The 22563-nt window shown below is 48.1% G+C and overlaps 1 protein-coding gene across 1 annotated transcript in view; it reads right to left on the bottom strand.

The window, feature by feature from the left end:
• A1CF (APOBEC1 complementation factor) overlaps positions 1–20414 on the bottom strand; it is a 503111-nt gene extending 482697 nt beyond the window's left edge. Inside the window, exon 1 of the mRNA XM_066324331.1 lies at positions 20400–20414. The gene's annotated coding sequence lies outside the window, so the exon portion shown is untranslated. The remainder of the gene's footprint in view (positions 1–20399) is intronic.
• Between the last annotated feature and the right edge of the window lie 2149 nt (positions 20415–22563).

The following is a 22563-nucleotide window of genomic DNA, read 5'->3' on the forward strand; positions in this document are numbered from 1 at the left end:
CCTTTCAGCCCTTTCCTAATATTTAGTTTGGAGGTGGCTCTGTATAAATGGGAAGAGCCTGGCAAAAGGGTGAGTAAAATGCGATTCCAGCACGCTTGGCTGAGGAGGATGAATAAAACATAGCGACAAAAAAAAAAAGCTCAATAGAATTAATTCTTAGCTTCCCTCAGCACATTTGGAGCAGCAGGATAAGACCGATGCAGGAATTTTTCCTGCCACTCCAATGGGAAGACTGGGGGAATGTCACAAAAGAGGTTGCATGGGCAATGTTTTATTGCCATGGAGCCAAAGCCTTGCCCAAATCCCAGTCCGTGCAGCCCCAGCTTTGTGCTGTGTTTAACGCCCTGCTCCTTTGGTGCCTCTGCCCCAACCTCAGCCCACCGAGCAATTGCAGGTCCCCAGCAGCACAGGCTTTTCTTAGCCAGCTTTGGTTAAGCCAGGGCTGTGTTTAAGGCAGGGCCCAGCCCCTGTTTGACAAGGCTGTGCATTCCCAGCCCACGTGTTTTCATGTTCTCATGTTCCCAGCAGGAATTACCCCGGCATCTCCCCTGCCTGGGTTTGCTGCTGAGATGCCTGGCACCATTCTTTTGAGAGGGAGGTTAGAGATTTGGGCAAAATATTCCCTGAGTGGGTGGGGTGGCCCCGGCACAGGCTGGCTGTGCACACACCATCCCTGGAAGTGTCCAAGGCCAGGTTGGACAGGGCTTGGAGCTGCCTGGGACAGGGACTGCCCACGGCAGGGGTGCCACTGGATGGGTTTTAAGGTCTCTACAAACCCAAACCATTCTGGGATTCTTTGATTTTTCAGCCTCTTCTCACTCCCAGCCCTGTGCAAAGCCCTCCACAAGCACTTTCCAAGGGCACTTCCAGTCTCAGGAATCCCTGTGGCAGAATCATTGCCCAGGAAATAAAACAGGTGAGTCAGGGGAGTCTCCTAGGGCATTTTTGGGCATGGTCAGGCAGGGATGTGCTGCAGGAGGAAGACTGTGAGAAGTGAGCAGGTAGGAGAACTTCCTGAGGAGCTGTGCCTGCCTCTGGATCCCTGGAAGTGTCCAAGGCCAGGCTGGACAGGGCTTGGAGCAACCTGGGAGAGTGGAAGGTGTCCCTGCCCATGGCAGGGAGTGGAAACAAGATGGGCTTTAAAGGTATCTTCCAACCTGAAGCATTCCATGGTTTTCTGGAGCAGTTTTCAAGGGGCTGGTGAAGGTTTTCCCAAACCTCTCCAGTTTTTTCTGCTGGGACAGGTTCCACCCAACCCTGGTTCACCTCATCAGACAGTGACACACTCAGCCTCTGGCTTCTTCTGAGGGGACCTCCTCTGGGAGAGGAAACCCAGGGATCAGCCTCTTTCCGCACTCCCACCCTGAATTCAGAGCTCCAGGAGCATTTGGACAGTGCTCCCAGGGATGCCCAGGGTGGAATTGTTGGGGTGTCTGTGCAGGGCCAGGGGCTGGGATCAGTGATCCCTGTGGGTCCCTGCCAACTCAGGCAATTCTGTTCCATGATCCTATGATCCTTCTGGAATGTTACCCTCCTGCAGGGATGAAAATCTTCTCCTAAACCAGTCCTTTATGTGCAGATTGTGAAGTTTAATGCAGAAATTAGCAATAATGCAAATATAAAAAAAAAAAAAATGGTCTGGGTTGTTCAGCAGCATCAGGGGTCACCCTGATGATCCCACAGAAACCTCTAATCTGTGTGGTTTACTCTGTGTGTCCTGGGTTTATGTCCTTTCTGGGGCAGAGGACACTGCAAATATTGGAGTTTCGCAGGAGAAACAGGGAATTCTGGTATTTCTGTGGAATGCAGTGTGTAACCTGCTGTGGAAATTCTAGAGAGAACAGACAATATGGGCCTGTGTCTGCTCCCACAACCCTTGGTTGAGAAAAATCTCAGAAATTAGAAAGATCAGAGAATTTCTAATCGATGAAATGAGAGCTATTAGCCACGGGAAGTTAAATTTCAAACCTCTGAGCTGAACACTGAGTTGTTCAGAATATCATATAGAAAAGAAACACTGAAAGTACTGAAAAAATAGAAAATATTAAAGCATTTTGAAAATGTTCTAAGGCATTTCCAAGTGTTTATTGAAGCTGTTGAGTTGACTGGAATATCTGACAATCCAAAAGATCTGAAACTTCCTGAGAAAAAGTGGAATTCTCTTAAACCTTCCTGATAGCCCCAGGGAAACTTTATCCCTGGCATGTTATGATTGAAGATTTTTTTTTTTTTTTTTTTTTTTTTTTGGCAGTAGGTGGTTAAAAGTGATGAAACAGCATCAGATTTTCCATCTGTACCGCGATTCTGGCAATACCCCACAAAAAATAACCTCTGCATGAATCAGCGTGAGGAATCCCAGGGAAAAGTCCAGGCCTGCTGTGCAGGAGGAGTTTGTGCATGTGACACCAAGCAGGAATTTGGCTGCGTCTCAGCCTGGTTCTCCGCACATTCAGGAGCAAAACATCTAGAATGTGGCGTTGGGACACTGGAAAACACCACTGGTGCAACTCTAAGGCTGGCTACTGCAGCCCTAAAAAGAGCCAGGCAGGGTTTAGACGAGCAGGAAACCAAGACAAAAAAAAAAAAAATCAAGGCACAAGGCAGGCTTGGGGACCAAACTGTCCCCAAATGTCCCAGAGAGGCCAAGGTGAACACGTCCTGTCCTGTCAGTGCCTCTAAGGGAATCTATGGAAGTGGCATCCAAAAGCTTGGGAGACAAAAGTTGATTTCTTTTCCTAAATGAGTATAAAATGCCAGAGAGAGCACATGGTGTGTTCAAACAGAATTCCCCACTCCTTGTCCCCAAAATTCTGGTGATTTAAGTAAAGCAGCCAGCCCTGGGTTCTGCCCCATAAACAAAACAAAACAAAACAAAACAAAACAAAAAAAAAAAAAAAAAAAAAAAAAAAAAAAAAAAAGATAAAATTTCAAGCTTTTCTCAGCTTTCATGATCTAACTCTACCTGTGGCTAGGGGAAAAAAATTACAAAAAATTCAAAATGCAATGGTAGTAAAATTCCTTAAGCTGTTTGTGCCTTGTGGTTATCCACAGCATCCAGGTCAGACATGGATCCAAAGTTCAGCTAACACAGGAAATACATTTCCAGTCACATGCAACCAAAATATTACAGAATAAAGATACTCCAGGGCTTATTTTCTTATTTTGTGTTTTGGTTTTACCTTTTTTTTTTTTTTTTTTATTCAGATTGCTGAGAATCCCAAACTTTCATGAGTTGTGAACAGGCCTAAATCTAAACCTAAACTGGACTTTTTCCCCCCTCTGCAGTGGCATGAACTCCCCAGGCTGGGGATTTTCATCTGTGCTTCCTCAATTATAGGATTTTCCAGGCTCTCCCTCATCTGTTCGCAGCTACATCCTGTGATTCCCAAAGGTTCTCAATCTGGTCAGCACAACTTCCATGTCCTTATCAGTGACTCATCCGCACATTGGGAGATCTTAAGAGTGAATCACAACTCCCTGTTTGCCGAATTCCTGCTGCTGCCTGGGGAGCAAGGCTCGGGCTCATGGAGCAGAGCTCGAGGCAAGAGACACTTTGATGTTTTAGGGACTTGAGGAGGGTAGGAATGCTCCGAAAAGAGGATTTAAACCAGTTTACTCAATGGCTCTGAGGCTCAGCGACGCCTCCAAACTCACCCTTGAATTTTTCAGGCTGCACACGAGGTAAAATGGAAATGTTGGGGTTTTTTGAAGCTGGCATTTAAAATATGCTGGAGCAGCTCTCTGTCACATCGGCTCCGTGGAGGAAGTGTCACTCAGCACAACGGGCCACAGGCTGCGCCTATAAATTGTCTGAAATCTTCCCTTTCAGCTGTCAGCTGACAAATCCAAACGGGAATTACATAAATACCAGGCCTACATTAAAGCCTGAACACAGGGCTCCTGTCTGCTGACGTCTGAGAGCTCCAAACGCAGCGAAACCACACGGAGTTAATGATAATTGAGATCATATGGGCTTTATCAAAGCTTCCCCCAGAAAAGCAGCTTAAGGGAAAAATCCTTAAATGTGCGTCTTGACCACAGTCTAGCGATCTCCTTCCGCATTGGAGCCTTTAACTAATTTGTTGGGTTAATTACCGAGGCCCAGGAAAGTTTGCAAGAGTGATAACTGCCTATTCTTTGATTGCTGCTCATTCCATCCAACGGGAATTCTTTGGGAATTCGAAATAAACCCCCATTGAGTGCAAGAGGCGAACGGGGGGATTCAGGCTGTGCCTACCACCTACTGACAGCCAAAGGAGCTGGGCAGCCCCTGGAATTGCTGTGTCCCAAGCGGGCCCAAAGGAGAGGCGTTGGAGGCCTCCCTCGGTCACTCTGCGGTGCCACACTCCCCTGCCTTTAATCGAGGGCTACCCCAGCTCCTGCTCCGCGCCCAGCGCCGGGGCAATGGCCAGAAGGTCAGACAGCAGGGAGAGGCGGCGGAGCAGCAGGAGGAGGAGGAGGAGGAAGCGGTAATTGAGGAGCCGAGGGCTGGTTGTGAGGAGTCTGTGTGTCTGGCGAGGCGCGGGGAGCTCCGAGCCAGGGCCAGGGCTGCTCCTGCTGCCCTCAGCCCGCCAGCGGCTGCCCAGGCCCCGAGGCACGGCCAATTAGCCGTGGTTAATTAGCCGTGGGTAATCGGCAGTGCTGTCTGTGCCCCTGTAAGGACGGAGATGCTGGCCGTCCTCACACTCACACCTCGGTTTTGCACAGGGATGAGGAGCCGGCGGCAAAACCATGGAGTCGTTTAAGGACCTTCCTTCAGGTCTGACTCAGCTGACGGGAGGTTGTCTCTGTCCCTCCCCCATTATTTATAAAACGGAGCGTATTCTATAAATGTTCTGCAGTCAATCACTGAGGCTGGGCCAGCCACCAGCACAGCCTTGTTGTCCCCATCCCTGGCAGTGTCCCAGGCTCCAAGGTTGGACTTTGGGGTTTGGAGCACCATGGCCTAGTGGAAGGTGCCCCTGCCCAGGGCCTGAGATTTAGGGTCCCTACCACCCCAAACCATTCTGGGATCCTGTAGTTACATGACATCAAGGAAGAAGGAACTGGCAATGCAGGATTCACATGAATCAGGCCTTGTGTCATAGACAAAGTACAAGACCATCAAACCCTCAAAGACTGCGCTGGACAACAGGGCTGGAAGAGGAATTGGGGCAATTACATTACAGATGGATGTGTCTGAGGCACAGAGGAGGTCAGGGGACACCACAAGAGCAAAAAAAAAGCTGTAAGATGACACAAGAAACTGCAACCCAAGAGAGAGGAATCCGCAGTCTGAGGGTGACAGTTCAGCAAAGAGGGAATGGATCCAGAGGAGCATGGAGCATGGAATGGGTGTGACTGAGGAGAATCACAACACACGTGTTCCAGACTGGATCAGCTCCAGGGAGGGGCACAGTGAGCCAGGGACTGATGGCAGCTCATGAAGACACTGCCTTTGTTCCCATGTGGAATATTCAGTCTGGGAATAAAAGTGTTTGCCCAAGAGGAAACCTGGCCTATTCTCACCCCACTTTTACAGCAGCTCCCATTGTCCATTCCTTAGATTTGAAAGGATTCTCTCAGATTTTTATGTCACAGACTCAGTGAGGCTGGAAAACCCCTCCCAGCCCACGGAGTCCCAGCTGTGCCCCATGGCCACCTTGTCCCCAGCCCAGAGCACTGAGTGCCACCTCCAGCCCTGCCTTGGACACCTCCAGCCATGGGCACTCCAAAGCTCCCTGGGCAGCCCCTGCCAGGGCCTCAGCACCCTTTCCACGGAGAGCAACATATAATTATTTGAAAGCTTCAAGAAAACAGAAGCAGCCTGGCAGCTGGAATCCCTCTCCTGTTTGGATTATTTCTTTCCTATGTAGAGAAGGAGAATGGAATATACAAGTGAGGGGGGGGGGGGAAAAAGTGAGTTACTTCAGCTTTTCTAATAGGAGCATTTTCAGTTTTCCACCAGAACACACAGTTATTAATATTGAATCTGGCTTTAACGAGGATCTTTTTGGTGGAACAAGTACCTTCAGCACAGCCACAATATATCTTTATAATGCAGCCCAGTTGCCAAGAGAGACATTACAATTATAAGGGAAGTATCTGAAAGTGTCTGTATGTTATTTTTGGAGTTGCATTCGAAAATACAAAGCCACAGCAGCACATCCTCCTAATTCAAATTTAAAGGCAAGAAAATTCAATATTAAGCACTTTCTCCTGCAACTGCTCCAAAATTGATATTCTGCTGCAAAACCCCCCATTCAGCTAATGGGTTTTTAAAGTGTGCACAGAACCCTAAAACGCTTACAGACCTTCCAGCTGTTGGCTTGGGAGCCCTTCCACTCTGCAGTGCCATCAGAGATGTTAGCAGACACAGCACAAGCAGACGTGGAGACCTGGGTCAGAACTTGGATAACTGGTCAAAAAGGGAGAAAGGAAATAACATATTTGTAATGGTGCTGAAGAGTTGGTCTGTGGTCAGAGAATCCCAGCATGATTTGGGTGGGAAGGGACCTTAAAGCTCATCCAGTGCCATGGGCAGGGACTGTCCCTTCCACTGTCCCAGGCTGCTCCAAGCCCCAAAGTCCAGCCTGGCCTTGGGCACTGCCAGGGATCCAGGGGCAGCCACAGCTGCTCTGGGCACCCTGTGCCAGGGCCTGCCCACCCTGCCAGGGAACAATTCCTGCCCAATATCCCACCTAACCCTACCAACCATTCCCTTGGATCCTCCTTAGTGTTTTGCCAGGCTAAGATCTGGAATGCTCTTCCTTAGCCTCTCCTCTACCTCCACTTTTGCTGAGTTTTGCGTCTTCCCACGGGAGTGCTCTTCTCTCAATCTGCCCATTTGCAGCCAAGGGTAGCTACCCCTCAACTGTACCCCCTTAAAAAGCTCAGGGGATAAAACTTGATGTCATCAACAAACTTTTCCACCCTGTGGTTCTCCTACTTACTTCTCGGTGTATTGAGTCCTTGCTCAAATCCTTTAACAACCTGTTGGTGACATCTCTCCTTTCCAAAGGCTGCATACTCACTCCTGCTCAGTTTTCTGTGTCTTTAATTTATTACTCCTCATGTAAATACCTTCCCTCTCATCCCACAGCACCTTTAGTCACTGAATTCTTATTTGAAACCTGCATTAACTTGGATTTAGACACACATGAAGCTTCCTTGAAAGAAATGAAAAAAATGTGAGACTTAACTTGCCCCCACAGACACCCCACCAACTCCTCCATTGAGCTGAGTTTATCAAGGCCTCAGCTGAGCCTGGACTAGAGTTTATTTGATGGGAGACCTTGCCTAGACCTGGCTTTGGAGCTGTAGAATGAAAATCTACTTTTAAATCACCATTTTCCAGAACGTGTAGTTCCCCTTTGGAAACCGAGGTGACAACAGCAGGTCTGGGGATATTAGCTGCAGTACAAGAAGACTGAAAGAACTCGAATTACCCTTGCTCTGAGGGGCTGGTATCCCTTTGATGTTGATCAGGTTTTCTAGAAATGGTTCAAAATCGCATGAGCAATTCCATGCTCTGCAGCCGTTTGTGGGGCTCCAATAGGACAGAGCCGGTTTTCTTGGTGATCCCAGCACTTGTGCAATTAAAATCCGACCAGCATTGTCTTTTCCTTTTCCTGTCCTCGTGGAAAGGCTCCATCCTTCTCCTTCCCTTATCCTCCTGCCCCTGGCAATTTGTTAAAGGCCCAGCTCAGCCCTTTGTTGTTTTCCTGGGGAGCAGCCCCTCAATTCCAGCTGCTGAGGACAGGACCCAGGGGCTGGAAGCATTTGGGGGTTGCATTTTTGGGGTTCAAGCTGAGCCCTGTTGGCTCCAGGCACACAGAGATCTGGGTGTTGCTTGTTTACAGAGAGGAATCCACGGGAGGAAGAGATGGGAATTCTTCTCCCAGATCTCTTGGGATCTGTTTGGGAGCTGCTGGATCAGAGCTGGTGGAGAGATTTCTTAGGGCCTCACAGGTGTCAGGCTGGGTCCAAACAACTGTTTCAAATGTAGCGGTAGGTGATAAACCAAGTGACATTTTGGGGGGCAAACAGTCCCTACACCCAGCTAGGAACCGACTCACAAGGAGCTGGTGTGCAAATGGACTTGGCCCAATTATTTCTGACTAATTATTTGACACCCCTGAGCAGGGAGAAGGGAATACCTGATAACAGGGAGTTGAGATAACAAGGGCTGAGAATCACCCAGTCATTGAAGGGTTTGGGGTGGAAGGGACCTGGAAGACCATCTCATTCCACCCCTGTCCTGGGCAGAGACACCTCCCACTGTCCCAGGCTGCTCCAAGCCCCAGAGTCCAGCCTGGCCTTGGGCACTGCCAGGGATCCAGGGGCAGCCACAGCTGCTCTGGGCACCCTGTGCCAGGGCCTGCCCACCCTGCCAGGGAACAATTCCTTCAAAAAACCCAAACCAAATTTCCCCCATTTCAGTGAAACCCATTCCCCGTGTCCTGTCATTCCAATTCGTGTTGCAAATTCCCTCTCCATCTTCCCGCTGTCCCTGGAAGGGGCTGTGATGTCCCCACCTTTCTCCCCTCCTTGAGAATTGTTGAAGGTCTGCCTGAGACGGAAAACCTGGGCAGTGAAGTGTCAGATCAAGTTCACCATCGATCCATGGAAAGCAAAGTGTAAGGGAAACAAAATTCCAGCCACCTCAGCACCCTCACAGGGGAGAATTTCTTCCTAATATCTGACCTAACCCTGCCCTCTATCCATGGGAAACCATTCCCCCTTGGCTCCAGGCTCCTGTCCAGAGTCCCACTCTTTCAAAAATATAAAAAATTTGTAAATTATATTATATTATATTATATTATATTATATTATATTATATTTGCTATAAATACAAATTTAGATGGATTCCTTTGGCTGAGCATCCCCCTGGAGCTCTGCCACCACCATCAAATGAATCTGGTGATGTGAGCCTGACTCCGAGGGCTCTGCGCTTGCAATTTTCTAAATGGACCTGATTTAAATCGATGTTCAATGAGGGAAGTTAATCATTTAATGATGTCCCTGTGCCTGAAATCAAGCACAGACCCACAGGCTCCTGGCTTGCCAAGCTTGTGTCGTCATGAGATACCAAACAGGGCTCTAAGGGGGTGGAAATGTAGGATAAAATAAAATAAAAATTTAAAAAAAAGGATTTATGTGATTTAGCTTAGGTGCTGGAGTAGAACTGAGATGCTTTTCATGGTGAAAATTAACATTCTCCTCCTCAGCCCTCATCCAGACGCTCTCCTCATGGGGTCCTAAACACAAGGTGGATCAGCGGAATATAGTCATTCCCTAAGCAGCCTAAAATCTTATTCCAGAAGGAAAAAGCAAATATTTCCCCATATCTCCCTGCCTTCTACCAGTGGCATGTGCACTCTGTCACCAACAGGATAAACTCAGAGGGCTGGATGCCAAGCACAGGCAGAGAAAAAGAATTCTCTTTGAAATTCAGGCATAGCCAGCCAAAGGTGTTTAAATCAGAACAATATGTAGCAGGAATCAGACCTTCTTAAGCGTTTAAATCCCCCAACAAACAAGGCCATAACCAAACCCAACCCCGCAGCATATATATATATAAAAAATATAAATATATAAAAATATTGATATATTAATATATCTGATTGTATAAAAATATATATAAATGAGTTCAGAAAGATAAAAATCTTTCTGAAGAATATATATAAAATATATATTTTTATAATATAGACATTAAATTTATATTTTATATATAGCATTTTATTATATATATATAGTAACTTTTTTTATCCGCATACATAAATATATATATATATGGGGCAGCAATAGAAAAATCAGTGGGATAAAAAATATATTTGTTTATACATATGAAATATATGTATAAACAAAAATATCAAATATGTACAAATAAATATAAATGTGTAAAAATATAAAATCAGGTATCCGTATAAACAAATATAGAAATATGTATGTATAAATAAATACAGAAATATATATAAAAATAAAATCAGGGGTTTAATATTTATTTAATTATATATATATGCATAATACCTGATTTTTATCTTGCTGCCCCTCCCAAAACTGCTCCAAGCAGCCATAAAAATTCAGTCTTGCCTCCCACCCAGAGCCATTTGATATCAAACCATCTCCAACTGGGCTCCTGCTTACTGTTAGGACCCCAATCCTGCTATAACACTGCTTCTGCAAAGATCCAGCCTCATCCCTCTTTTCCATTAACTTGATTAATTGTTTTCCCATTCGCCTCCTTTGTGATGTTCCTCCAAACACTCCACAAATTATCTGGCCTGTAAGAAAGCCAGAAGTTGTTTGGCTTTTTTTTTTTTTTTTTTTTTTTTTTTTTTGGTGGGGGGGGTCTTTTGTTGTTGTTGTTGTTGTTGTTTTGGTTGTTTTTTTTTTTTTTTTTTTTTCTCCTTTTCCTCGCTTCCTCTTTAAACTGGAGCGCAGCTTGGGAGATTTCGAATGTGCCATTCTTGTGAAGCTCTCTGCGCAGACCTGCCGGCACCACCGAGCACAGGGAGGACTCCGAGGATGCTCCCGTGTCCTGACCGGCACAGAACCAAAAGCCACCCCTGTTATTAATCCTGCTGAGCCTTACATTTCCCATATTATGAATCACGCAAGCCTGCCTCCAAATTCAGGCTGCTCTCCCCGAGCTCATTAACCACGCTGGGCGCTCATTTACCTCTCCTGCAGCGACCTTTTCCTAATGCACCGGGGGGGAAAAATGAAACGCAGGTGATTTTTTTTTTGTTGTTGTTGTTGTTGCTTTTTTTGTTGGTTTTTTTTTTTTTTTGCTTGGGGAGGGATGTGAGTGGGTTCCTGCTTGATCTCCCGAACAGGAGCAGCAGGAGCGTTTCGCTTGTCAGGAGGACAGTAATTCTTCAAATGCCCCTCGGGAGATAATGAGTGGCATGAGCGCCGCTTTTGATCTGGCACAATTACGGGACGAAAAGGAGCCGGATGCAAAAAAGAGCTGCCGTGCCACGGGAAGGTCACTCCTTTAAACGTGCAGGATTCCCTCTGCGGCTAATCCCAGCTTGTCCCCAAAAGCACCGGGCTATTTTTAGGCACGACAGCCGGACCCCTTACACATCCTGGCCCTATAAAAGCAGCGCCTCCTCTAGGGCGGCTAATGAGCGGGTTAGGGAAATGTTGGCTCCGTGCTTTGGACTTCCACGCTATTCCAAGGAAGGACAGCGGGAACGTCTCGCTGGCTGGCGTCAAACAGTCCCCCCGCAGCATCCAGGCAATTTCAATTATTACAAGGCAACGGTTGCAAGTATGAAACCCGGCACACGAAATAAAAGTCATTGCGCTTAATTGGGCAGCCGAAAAAAAAAAAAAAAAAAAAAAAAAAAAAAAAAAAAAAAAAAAAAGTGATGGCCTTAGCTTCACTGCTTTAGATGTAAAGCTTTTTGTTGACTTAAAGCAGGACAGGTAGTGAATGAAACTTCAAAGTGTAAGCAGCTAAATTACTGCTTAATTAGTGGGGGGGGGGGGGGGGGGGCTAGTCAAAAACACAGCTGAGAAGCAACAACAAAACCCAAGAAAAAAACCCAAGAAACCCTCAATTTTCTGCTGTCAGAGGTATTGAAGAAGAGATACCCGTGTCAGAGAGGTTCTGAAATGAAGGATTATTCCATTAAGTACGTGTTTGTGTTCAAAAGTGTGTTTCTGTTAAGGTAGAAAGGCACTGGGTCAATCCTGATGGTGCCCAAACGGGACCTGGGTGCAAACAAGGTCTTGGCTCCTAAATCTCACTGAGCTGGCAAGCTCCAAGTGTAGATATTGACTCTTGAGTCCTCTGATCTGTGTTCAAAGTAAATTTCTGTTAAGGCAGGGCTCTCCAAAGGTGCTGGATCAATCCTGGAGCCTGTGAGCACTCAAAACGGACCTGGGTTCACACAAATTTCTGTCTCACAAATCTCTCTGGCCTGGCAAGCTCCAAGTCCACATTTTGACCCCTTGATCCTCTGATCTGCACCTCCCAAGGAGCCTTCCCTGGAGAGACAGCTTTGTCAAGTCAGAAGTGATGGGAGATATAAAACCCCCTAGGTCTAGGAGCACTGGATTCTTAGGGACAGCCTCTCAGTTTTGCTGTTGCCTGTCCAGGATTGTAGAATTTTCCAGGACAGCCTCTGATGCTTCCATAAGCATCCCACTGCTTTATCACACAAATAATTGTGGAAAACAAAAGTGGGTCTGAGTAGCAAACTGAGATTTGTTTTCTGTCACCTCTGGGACAGCAAGGGAGGGGGGACTCTGCCCCTCTGCCCCTGGGCTCAGGTGAGAGCCCACCTGCAGAGCTGCCCCAGCCCTGGGGCCCAGCACAGGAGGGACCTGGAGCTGCTGGAGAGAGGCTGGGGAGGCTCCAGGATGAGCAGAGGGATGGAGCAGCTCTGCTGGGAGGAAAGGCTGGGACAGCTGGGGCTGCTCAGCCTGGAGAGGAGAAGCTTTGGGGTGACCCAGCTGTGGCCTTCCAGGACCTGAAGGAGCTGCAGGAAACACAGAGAGAGACTTGGGACAAAGGGTGGAGGGACAGGACACAGGGAATGGCTTCCCAGTGCCAGAGGGCAGGGCTGGATGGGATACTGGGCAGGAATTGTTCCCTGGCAGGGTGGGCAGGCCCTGGCACAGGGTGCCCAGAGCAGCTGTGGCTGCCCCTGGATCCCTGGCAGTGCCCAAGGCCAGGCTGGACTCTGGGGCTTGGAGCAGCCTGGGACAGTGGGAGGTGTCCCTGCCATGGCAGGGATGGGGTTGGATGATCTTTAAGGTCCCTCCCCACCCAAACCAATCTGAGATTCTGTCATTGGTCTCATCCCATTTCTCTCACACATCCCACAGTCCTCTCTACCCAGACGTGCTCAGATTTGCAGGAGAATCCTCAGCCAATGGAGGATTTGTTTCATCTTTCTGCCGACTCTGGGTGTTTATCAGTGAGAGCAGCTGGAAGACAAAAAACCATCTCCTACAAGGATTTCTACCTGGCTCTGCTTTTCTCTCAGGAGCCCCTGATGATTCTGCCCATTTTAACTGCCCTTCCCACCCCACTTGCCTGTCTCTCACACCTTTTTCCCTTTGATTCCCCCTCACTCTCATCTTTCCCTCCTGCTGCTTGTCCATCTCTCCAGAGCCAGGCTTTTCATCCCCCTCTGATGAGCTGCTTCACACTCCCCATCCAGACTTGGTGGCTGAGATCAGAAGCAGCTCAGGACGAGGTGAGAAGGAGGATCAAAACATGTAGCTCCATCCTCCTAACCCCTTTACTTCAGCAGATTTGGAGGAGGAAAATAATTTGTTTTCTGAGGTCGGGAGCTGTGTTGCTTTGTCAGTCCTGTCCATCCCCTTCTCAGCTAGCAAAAGCTACAAACAACAACAACAACAACAAAGACACAAATTTGCTAGAAGATTTCTCATTCTCCGATTCTACATCTCAAAACTGTATCAGGTGCTCCTTTTGGAGAAGTGGCTCTGTACTCAGGAATTATTAAACACCAGCTTGTCCCAGAGTTTTTATTTTGTTTGTCATGAGGAGGCTGCAGTGCTGGACTAAAATCACTCCCTCTAAGCTGGGCTTTAAGTGAGCAGGTAGATTTTTCCAAGAGCGAGCTGTGCTTTCTCTCCACAGACTTGAAACACTCAAACCCCTCAACACTTCAATTTTGGCCCTTCCCCCCAATATTTCTGTATGTGTAGCAAAAAAGTGGATTTCAGGGAAAAGTTCTTCCCCCAGAGGGTTCAGGCACTGCCCAGGCTCCCCAGGGAATGGGCACAGCCCCGAGGCTGCCAGAGCTCCAGGAGGGTTTGGACAGCACTGCCAGGGGTGCCCAGGGTGGGATTGTTGGGAGGTCTGGGCTGGAGCAGGAGCTGGATCCATGATCCTGATGGATCCCAACTCAGGATATTCCATGATTGCCACCTAACCCCACCGTGCTGAGGTTTGGAGCTTAATTTGGAATGCACAGAGATTGACACTCCAGGAGTGGCTGTTATCTCACAGAGTCTGGGGTTCCACAAAGAAAATCCAGTTTTGAGAAAAAAGGAAAAAAAAAAAAAAAGAGAGAAAAAAATTGAGAAAAAATTATCTCCCCACCCTCTCTCCAGCTGAAATTTAACAGCTGCACCCTGCTCTGGAAGCTAGGAAGCAGTTGCAGGAAAGTTTCCCTCAGTCCTTTGGTTCCAGCAGGAACACCAGAGGGAAATGCACATGGCCAAACGTCCCAGTGAGATAATGGGATTACATCAGCCCTTGATCAAGCTGACTTTATTATTATTCATAAAAAAAGAGTTCAGTGGTTTGCTAAGTTGTCAGTTATTTCATCTCCCTCCCCAGAGCCAAGCACTCCCAGTTGTCCCACTTTGGGCAAGGTACAGCATCCTGCTGTCACCTTTCCCCCGTTCCCTTCGCTCATATCCATCGGCATTTTTCCCCAAATTGCACCGATTTACATTTTTGCTAGAGATAACTTTAGAAGGAGGCACCTCTTCCCTTCTCTGCCTCTTACATGGACATTGTTTTCCACAGGGGTGATGTAAAGACATAAAAAATTCACCTGACAGTCCCACGTGGGTCTCAGGACAAAACTCAGCAGCTCTAATCTGCTCTGCAAAAATGAAACATGGCCCTACAGGGCACGATATTGTCTGTTCAGGAGTCTTCTTCTCTCTTGAGCACTCCTGAGCTCCAGCTTTATCTATTTAGGATTTATCTTTTCCCAATAAAAGTGTCAGTTCTGGGATAATTCAAGGGTTTCACCAGGATCAATAGGATTTTCATGTGGTTCTCTACTGTTCCCTTTTAGGACAGGGTCACAACGAAGTAAAATAGAGAGAGGGGAAGGCAAGCAGAAATTCAGCAGAATCTCCCCAGCTTCTGCACCAGATAAGCAGGGCACAAAAAGCAGGCATTGTCCTGGAATTGGATTTAAATTAGGTTCCTCATATCTTTCAACCAGACATAGAAATGATTTTTTCAATTATTTCAGATGAAATGCCACTGGGAAATTTTGGGCTCCTGATACAATTCAAATTCAAATGCGGGGACAGCTCTCACATTTCCCTTGCTATAAATGTGCTCACTGAGGAGCAGTTGGCTTGGAAAAAAAGGTAAGGGGTTGGAGAGCTCCATCCCGTTTTCCCTGGAGTCACTGGGACAGGAGTAGGAATACACCTACTTGCAGATTAATGCACAGTTACAACATGTTGGAGAGGAGGAAAAATCCAGAGGTTGCAAATGATCTGTTAGTCAACAAAGAACATTTTTGATGACTCAAGCATTTTGGGAACTGCCTGGTGGCAAAACCTGGATATTGAAGCAATTGCTACATCACCAAGTCACTCTTTTTCCAATGGCATGGAGCCATGGATTGGCTGTTGACTGCCTTCATTTACTGCCACATTTACAAACAGTTACAGAGCAGCTGCCTCACGAAACCCTGGGTCTGTCTAAAACCAGACTGAAATTCTGGCTGTAGCCTATTTGGAGTGAAAGAAATCCTGCAAAAATCAGAAAATCTCTGTCAAAGCCCTTAGCAATCCTCTCTGAAATCCATGTGTAAAATTACAGGAAGGTTTTGTGTGTTTTCTGTCTTCAGGCTGTTGTTACAGTGAAGAATTCCCATCGTATCCCTCAGAATCATGGAATGGTTTGGGTTGGAAGGGACCTTAAAGCTCCAAAATTCTACCCCTGCCATGGGCAGGGACACCTTCCACTGTCCCAGGCTGCTCCAAGCCCCAAAGTCCAGCCTGGCCTTGGGCACTGCCAGGGATCCAGGGGCAGCCACAGCTGCTCTGGGAATTCCATTCCAGCCTCTTCTCACCCTCCCATGGAAAAATTCTGTCCCAATATCCCATCGAAATCTGCTCTCTTTCTACTACTTCTTGTTTTTTTTTTTTTTTTTTTTTTTTTTTTTTTTTTTTAAGCGATGCAGAATCTGCCACAATATCTTCCCAGCCGATCAGTGACAGATAAATGTGAGGTTCTTTCAGCAGAGCCAGTCCTGAGCTTTCATAAGAGCTGATTTTTGCTGCTCTGGGGAGGAGGGCTCAGGAATATCCTCCCTGCCTTGGGAAGGGCAGCAGTGGGGTAGGAATTCAGGAGAGGATTAAGGAGACAGACTCCATCCTCTCAAGGGCTTCCACAGCTCTGGTGAAAGAGCCAAGACATTCCTTTCCTACTCACAAACTTCCTCCTCCCTCAGTCATTCCCTGCAGCCTGGGACATCTCACCTGCTCAGCTGTTGGATGAAAGGCAGCGGGGCTGGGACTGCTCCTGCCTGAGTAACCCACTAATCCCAAAACATGACACAACAAGCCCCTTGTTCCCACTTCCCGGTTTCATCTTCCTCCTCTCCCCAGGGCATTTCTGGGGCTCAGATCCTCATCCCGGGAGCAGTCCAGCCTTTTCCATGGAGCTCATGGCTCATTTTCCCAACCACAGCAATTCCACAGCTCAGTTTCCCTTTCCTAACCTTGCTCAGGCTGCTCCTTGTTTCTCATCCCAAGAGTTTCTGGCATGTGCCTCAATTTTCCAGTTGAGAAATGACAGCCTGAGGGCCATCAAAACCACAGCTTGGGCTTTTTTCCTCCCAAGAGATTCATTCACTGTCCCATAAATCTCAATATTAAGTAAGCTGTGCAATTATTTGCCCATTTTTATAAGCCTTCAGCTGAATCATCTGCACCCATGCACACATCCAGGGCCAGGCAAGAAGAGTTTCCACTGTGTTGCTGAAAGATACTTTAATAAAATCTTCTGCATTGCTTTATTTTTTTCATCGAACAACATTAATAGATTAATGATGTTTGGTTATTGGAAAGAAATGTGACAGCAGGTTTGTTCCTGGAGATTTATAAATGCACTGGAAGATCATGGAATGCCAACATGGTTTGGCTTGGAAAAGACCTTAAAGCTCATCCTGTTCCACCCCTGCCATGGGCAGGGACACCAGGACACCCTGGGATAGTGGAAAGTGGCAGGGGGTGGGAACTGAAGGAGCTTGAGGTTCCTTTCCAACCCAAACCATTCTCTAGCCCGTGATTCTACACCCAGGGAATTGCTCAGCTACCATCAGAATTGGCACCATATAAAACCTCAGAAAAGAACAAGAGATTTTATGTGAAGCTGTTGGAGATAAAAATTATAATCACCTGTCTCCCCCCCCCCCCAAATGCTTTTTGTCTAATTGATTTTTAAAAGACGTGATTAAAAGCAGCCCTTTTTTTCTATTCTTTCTGAGCAGAACAGCTCGACTTCCAGCTGGAAAAGGTGGTGCTCTACCAGGTGTTTGTGTTTTGTATCCAGGAGGTCTCATCCAGGCTGCAGGATCCTGTATTGCACAACACATTTCCTGGAGGTCCAAAGAGCTGCTCCACCTGCAATAACTTGATTTATCCCTTCCAGGTTACTTGGAGAAGGGCTGGACAGAGAGCAGACATGATAACCACCCTCAAAGTCATAAACACCACCAGGAACCAGATCTGTCATTCTGCAGGAGCAGGATGAGGAGTAACAGGGAATTTTTAACAAAGAGGTGAATGCTGGGAGAGGTCCAGGAAAGTCTCCAGCCCTCTGCGACTCAGATGTTGCAAGATTTTCACCCACCTACAACTGGGAAAAGATTATTCTTTGATTCTCCAACCCACCATGACTCACCTGTTAAACCTTCCTTTACCTCTTCCTAATCTGAATTCCTGAATGTGGGACACCCCACGAGGCACAGCTGCTTGGAAAGCAGGGCCATGGGAGCAGATGTTTCTGGTGAATCAGTTCTCCTTCAAGCACAGGCCTGTAAAACGAGAGGGAAGCATGAACAGCTCAGCCTGCCCTGGCAGCAGCCAGCTCAGAGCTCCAACCACAGGCACATCAGAGAATCATGGAATATCCCGAGCTGGGAGGGATCCAAAAGGATCAGCAGCCCCTGCTCCTGCCCAGACCCCCCAACAGTCCCACCCTGGGCACCCCTGGCAGTGCTGCCCAAACCCTCCTGGAGCTCTGGCAGCCTCGGGGCTGTGCCCATTCCCTGGGGAGCCTGGGCAGTGCCTGAACCCTCTGGGGGAAGAACCTTTCCCTGATCTCCACCCTAAACCTCTCCTGGCACAGCTCCAGCCGTTCCCTGGGTGCTGTCCCTGGTCACAGGGAGCAGAGTTTGGAGCTGCAGCCCTTGATGAGGTCTGCCCTCCATCCCCTCTGTTGAACCCAGTGCCCTCAGCCACCCCTTGTATGGCCCTTCCAGACCCTTCTCCATCCCCTTTTAGACCCTCTCCAGTGGATTTGGATCCTTTTATAGCCCTCTGCTCTCCTCCCCACCCTGCCTTGCTAAAGCCACCATCCCTAAGGATGAGTTCCTTTGGCAGAGAACTCCAAAGGTTGTCTCTGTGTGCTGGGAAGAGGAGAAGCACAGGTGTAAAGAGGAGCGGGGAGGTGACCTTCCCATGGGATTAACCACTACTTCCTCCTTCCCCAGCAGGCTGCAGAGAACAGGCAGCAAGGTGCCTGGGAGGGACGATTCCAAAGGCGTTTTCCCAAGCCGCTTACACCACACACACCCTTCCAATCACACAGCTCCAGCGAAGGGCTCGTTCTGAATCACCCGAAAGATTTAGTGTCTTACCACCTCCCGATTGTGGGAAGGAATCCTGCTGGAATTCTGCTGGGATTTACAGGATGATACCAGCATCGAGGCGCTGACAATTCCCCCAGGGATGCTTCGTGGCACTGGGGTAGGATCTCTCTTTTGCCACTTTAATACGGAAAGCCAGAGTTCAAAGCGGTGGGTTTAAAAACGCTCCCTCAGCCAGGAAAAAGCCAGGGGAAGAAATCAGGCCTCAGGAAACATAAACGTATGTAAGACAATTAATTTTGAGCATTTGCAAGGGGAGATAGCCCAAACTGTGCCCTTTTCAAAGAGTGGGGAAGTGCAGCTCAATCTTTGGCAGTGCTAGCAGCCCTTTTGCATTTCATCTGGCAGGTCCCAGGTGGGCTGCAGACTGGTGACCTCAGAATACACCTGCCCACAGCTGGAGAGCAGCTGTGCAGCTCTGCAACACTCAGAGATTAGGACACCTGATCTTTTCAGCGTAAAAACCGTGTCATCCACAGAAATGCTTGATAGGAAACAATCAATGGATTCTGGTATTAAATGGAATTTAAAAAGCCGCTTCCTGAATGGCAGCAAGGAGCTCATTGCCTTAAACCTACAAAGCCTTCCATAATTTTCCAGTGCAGAGCAGGAGCTGGATTTTGTAGCTTGAAGCAGCCTCCTCTTTTTTTTTTTTTTTTTTTTTTCCCTTTTCTTTTCTTTTCTCCTTTCTTTCTCCTTTCTTTTCTCCTTTCTTTTCTTTTCTCTTTTTTTGCCCTTTCCTTTCCTTTCCTTTCCTTTCCTTTCCTTTCCTTTCCTTTCCTTTCCTTTCCTTTCCTTTCCTTTCCTTTCCTTTCCTTTCCTTTCCTTTCCTTTCCTTTCCTTTCCTTTCCTTTCCTTTCCTTTCCTTTCCTTTCCTTTCCTTTCCTTTCCTTTCCTTTCCTTTCCTTTCCTTTCCTTTCCTTTCCTTTCCTTTCCTTTCCTTTCCTTTCCTTTCCTTTCCTTTCCTTTCCTTTCCTTTCCTTTCCTTTCCTTTCCTTTCCTTTCCTTCCTTTCCTTTCCTTTCCTTTCCTTTCCTTTCCTTTCCTTTCCTTTCCTTTCCTTTTTTTTTCTTTTTTTTTTTTTTTTCCCGTTTGTTTTGTTTTATTTCCTCCAGGAGCTCCTTCTACCTCATGGACTGTGCTGTCTGGTTTTCCACTGAATCCCAGGATCTCTGAGGCTGGAAAACCCCTCCCAGCCCACAGAGTCCCAGCTGTGCCCCATGGCCACCTTGTCCCCAGCCCGGAGCACTGAGTGCCACCTCCAGCCCTGCCTTGGACACCTCCAGCCATGGGCACTCCAAAGCTCCCTGGGCAGCCCCTGCCAAGGCCTCAGCACCCTTTCCATGGAGAAATTCCTGCTGCTGGCCAAGCTGAGCCTCCCCTGGCCCAGCCTGAGGCCCTTTGCCCTTGTCCTGTCCCTGTTCCCTGGCAGCAGAGCCCGACCCCCCCCTGGCTGTCCCCTCCTGGCAGGGACTTGTGCAGAGCCACAAGGTCCCCCCTGAGCCTCCTTTGCTCCAGGCTGAGCCCCTTTCCCAGCTCCCTCAGCCTCTGCTGGGGCTCCAGCCCCTTCCCCAGCTCCTGCCCTGCCCTGGACACGCTCCAGCCCCTCAGGATCCTTCTGGTGGGGCTCCCAAAAGAGAGAGTGCAGAGGTGGCCCCCTGCCTGGCAGATGTGGCCACATCTGGGCTTCATCTGTGACCTCTGGATCAGACTGAGGGCTCTCACCTGTTGTGTGTCCTGATCTCCAGGCTTACAGTGTCCTCTCAAGGTTTGATATTTATCTGATGTCCATCCCAACCAGAGCAGTTTGGGAAAATCCCAGGAGATCTCAGAGACATCCCATAGGTGAGAGGTTGTGCATTCCCACAGATCTGGGAGGCAGGATGGAGCTGCCATCGCCTTTAGTCACAAGTGGTTGTGCAAAGCCAGATTTTAGGCACTAACAGAAACAAATCAGGGGCAGAGCTGGAGACTGGGAAGATCAAGAGTGTGGAGGCTGTTGAATGAGCCTGGAAATGCAGCCACGGGGATATTGGTCAGCAAGGTAAATTGGTTTTGGCAGCTGCCAACCCACTTGTTTTGTTATTCCCATTTTACACCATCAGCTCAGTCACCTCTGCCAGCCTTTTCACAAAAAAAAACCCACCCAATTTTCTCTTCCTGGACTTCATCTCTTTTCCTTGTCTCACACACTTTGCCCAAACAACAGGAATAAATTACTCCATGGGATCTTCACGGCCATCTTTAGACATGACAGCAACAAAGACACTTTCTCACAGTCTTAGTCGTGCACGCAGATAAACTTGAATTACTGCTGGACAAAAAGCACACACACAGGCCTTATCTGAGGAGCTGCAGCACCTCTGGAAATCATGAGCTGATCAGCAGCAGTGGTTCAAGTTCCTTGTTTTCCTAGGAGCATTAATATTTAAGTCTTCCTGCCTGAAACATTTGGAAACCCTCGTTAAAAATGTTGTTGGACAAGGCAGGCTCCGCAGTGTCTGTTTGGAAATCCAGCCCTTACAGCACAGGAAAAACCACACATGGGGCAGAAAGGATAAAAATCGACTTCAAAAGGAGCTACTGAGGGTTTCAGCACCACCCCGGTCCCCGAGTGGATCAAGTAAACACAGGATGCACCAAGATTGTGTTGGAGAAAAGCAAAGGAGCAAGGCATGGCACTGATTAACAGCTCTGAGGAGGCAGCAGAGGGAGTTTGTGCTAGGTTTGTGCAGCTTGAGTTTAGGTGAGGGGTGGTGAGGGGATGTGTCTGGCTGCAGGGGTTGACAGGATGCTCCAGAAGGTCAGCCCACCTTCCTAATGACCCCCGTTCACAGCAACAAGGCTTTTTTTGCCTCAAAAGCCCTTTGCAGAGGCTGATTTCTCACCATGACACATTACTGAGCCTTAAAATGGTGATTTGTTCCAAATCTGGATTTGGAACGATCGAGAAATCATGGAGATTTTGTCCCGGCAGCTGGAAAAGTGAACACACACCTCCGAATCCTGTTGTAACCACAAACTCTGCAGTTGCTGTTGGAATCTACAGGGAAGGGAGAAATACCACATTGAGGATTTATGTATTCCAGAGGGTCATAAACACATCAGAATAAAGAGTTTCCTTCTCAGGAATAGACCTGCAGCCTTCAGGGACTGCTGCTTGTGCCACCCCTGGCACAGGCAGGGACACCTCCCACTGTCCCGGGCTGCTCCAAGCCCCAAAGTCCAGCCTGGCCTTGGGCACTGCCAGGGATCCAGGGGCAGCCACAGCTGCTCTGGCACCCTGTGCCAGGGCCTGCCCACCCTGCCAGGGAACAATTCCTGCCCAGTATCCCATCCAGCCCTGCCCTCTGGCACTGGGAAGCCATTCCCTGTGTCCTGTCCCTCCATCTCTAGTAAAAAGTTCTTCTCTATTTTTCTCCTCAGTTCCTTAAATGTCCTCCCGAAGTCCCAACACATTCACTGGGAGGATGAACAGCTCAGCCTGCCCTGGCAGCAGCCAGCTCAGAGCTCCAACCACAGGTACATCAGAGAATCATGGAATATCCCGAGCTGGGAGGGATCCAAAAGGATCAGCAGCCCCTGCTCCTGCCCAGACCCCCCAACAATCCCACCCTGGGCACCCCTGGCAGTGCTGTCCAAACCCTCCTGGAGCTCTGGCAGCCTCGGGGCTGTGCCCATTCCCTGGGGAGCCTGGGCAGTGCCTGAACCCTCTGGGGGAAGAACCTTTCCCTGATCTCCACCCTAAACCTCTCCTGGCACAGCTCCATGTCCTTTTGAAGTTTGCAAAGTTTCTTCATCGAGAAGATTTTAGATTTTCACAGAACTGGCATATGAATCCCAGCTAATTCCTGAGTCCTGGTTTCATCCTCAAAGACTCACCTATCTGAACTGATTGCATTCTATTTGAAACAAAGTTTGTTGGGCTTTTTATTTTTTTTTTTTTTTATTATTTTTTCAAA

The sequence above is a fragment of the Sylvia atricapilla genome, chromosome 8 (assembly GCF_009819655.1).
Source record: "Sylvia atricapilla isolate bSylAtr1 chromosome 8, bSylAtr1.pri, whole genome shotgun sequence".
NCBI classification, from domain to species: Eukaryota; Metazoa; Chordata; class Aves; order Passeriformes; family Sylviidae; genus Sylvia; species Sylvia atricapilla.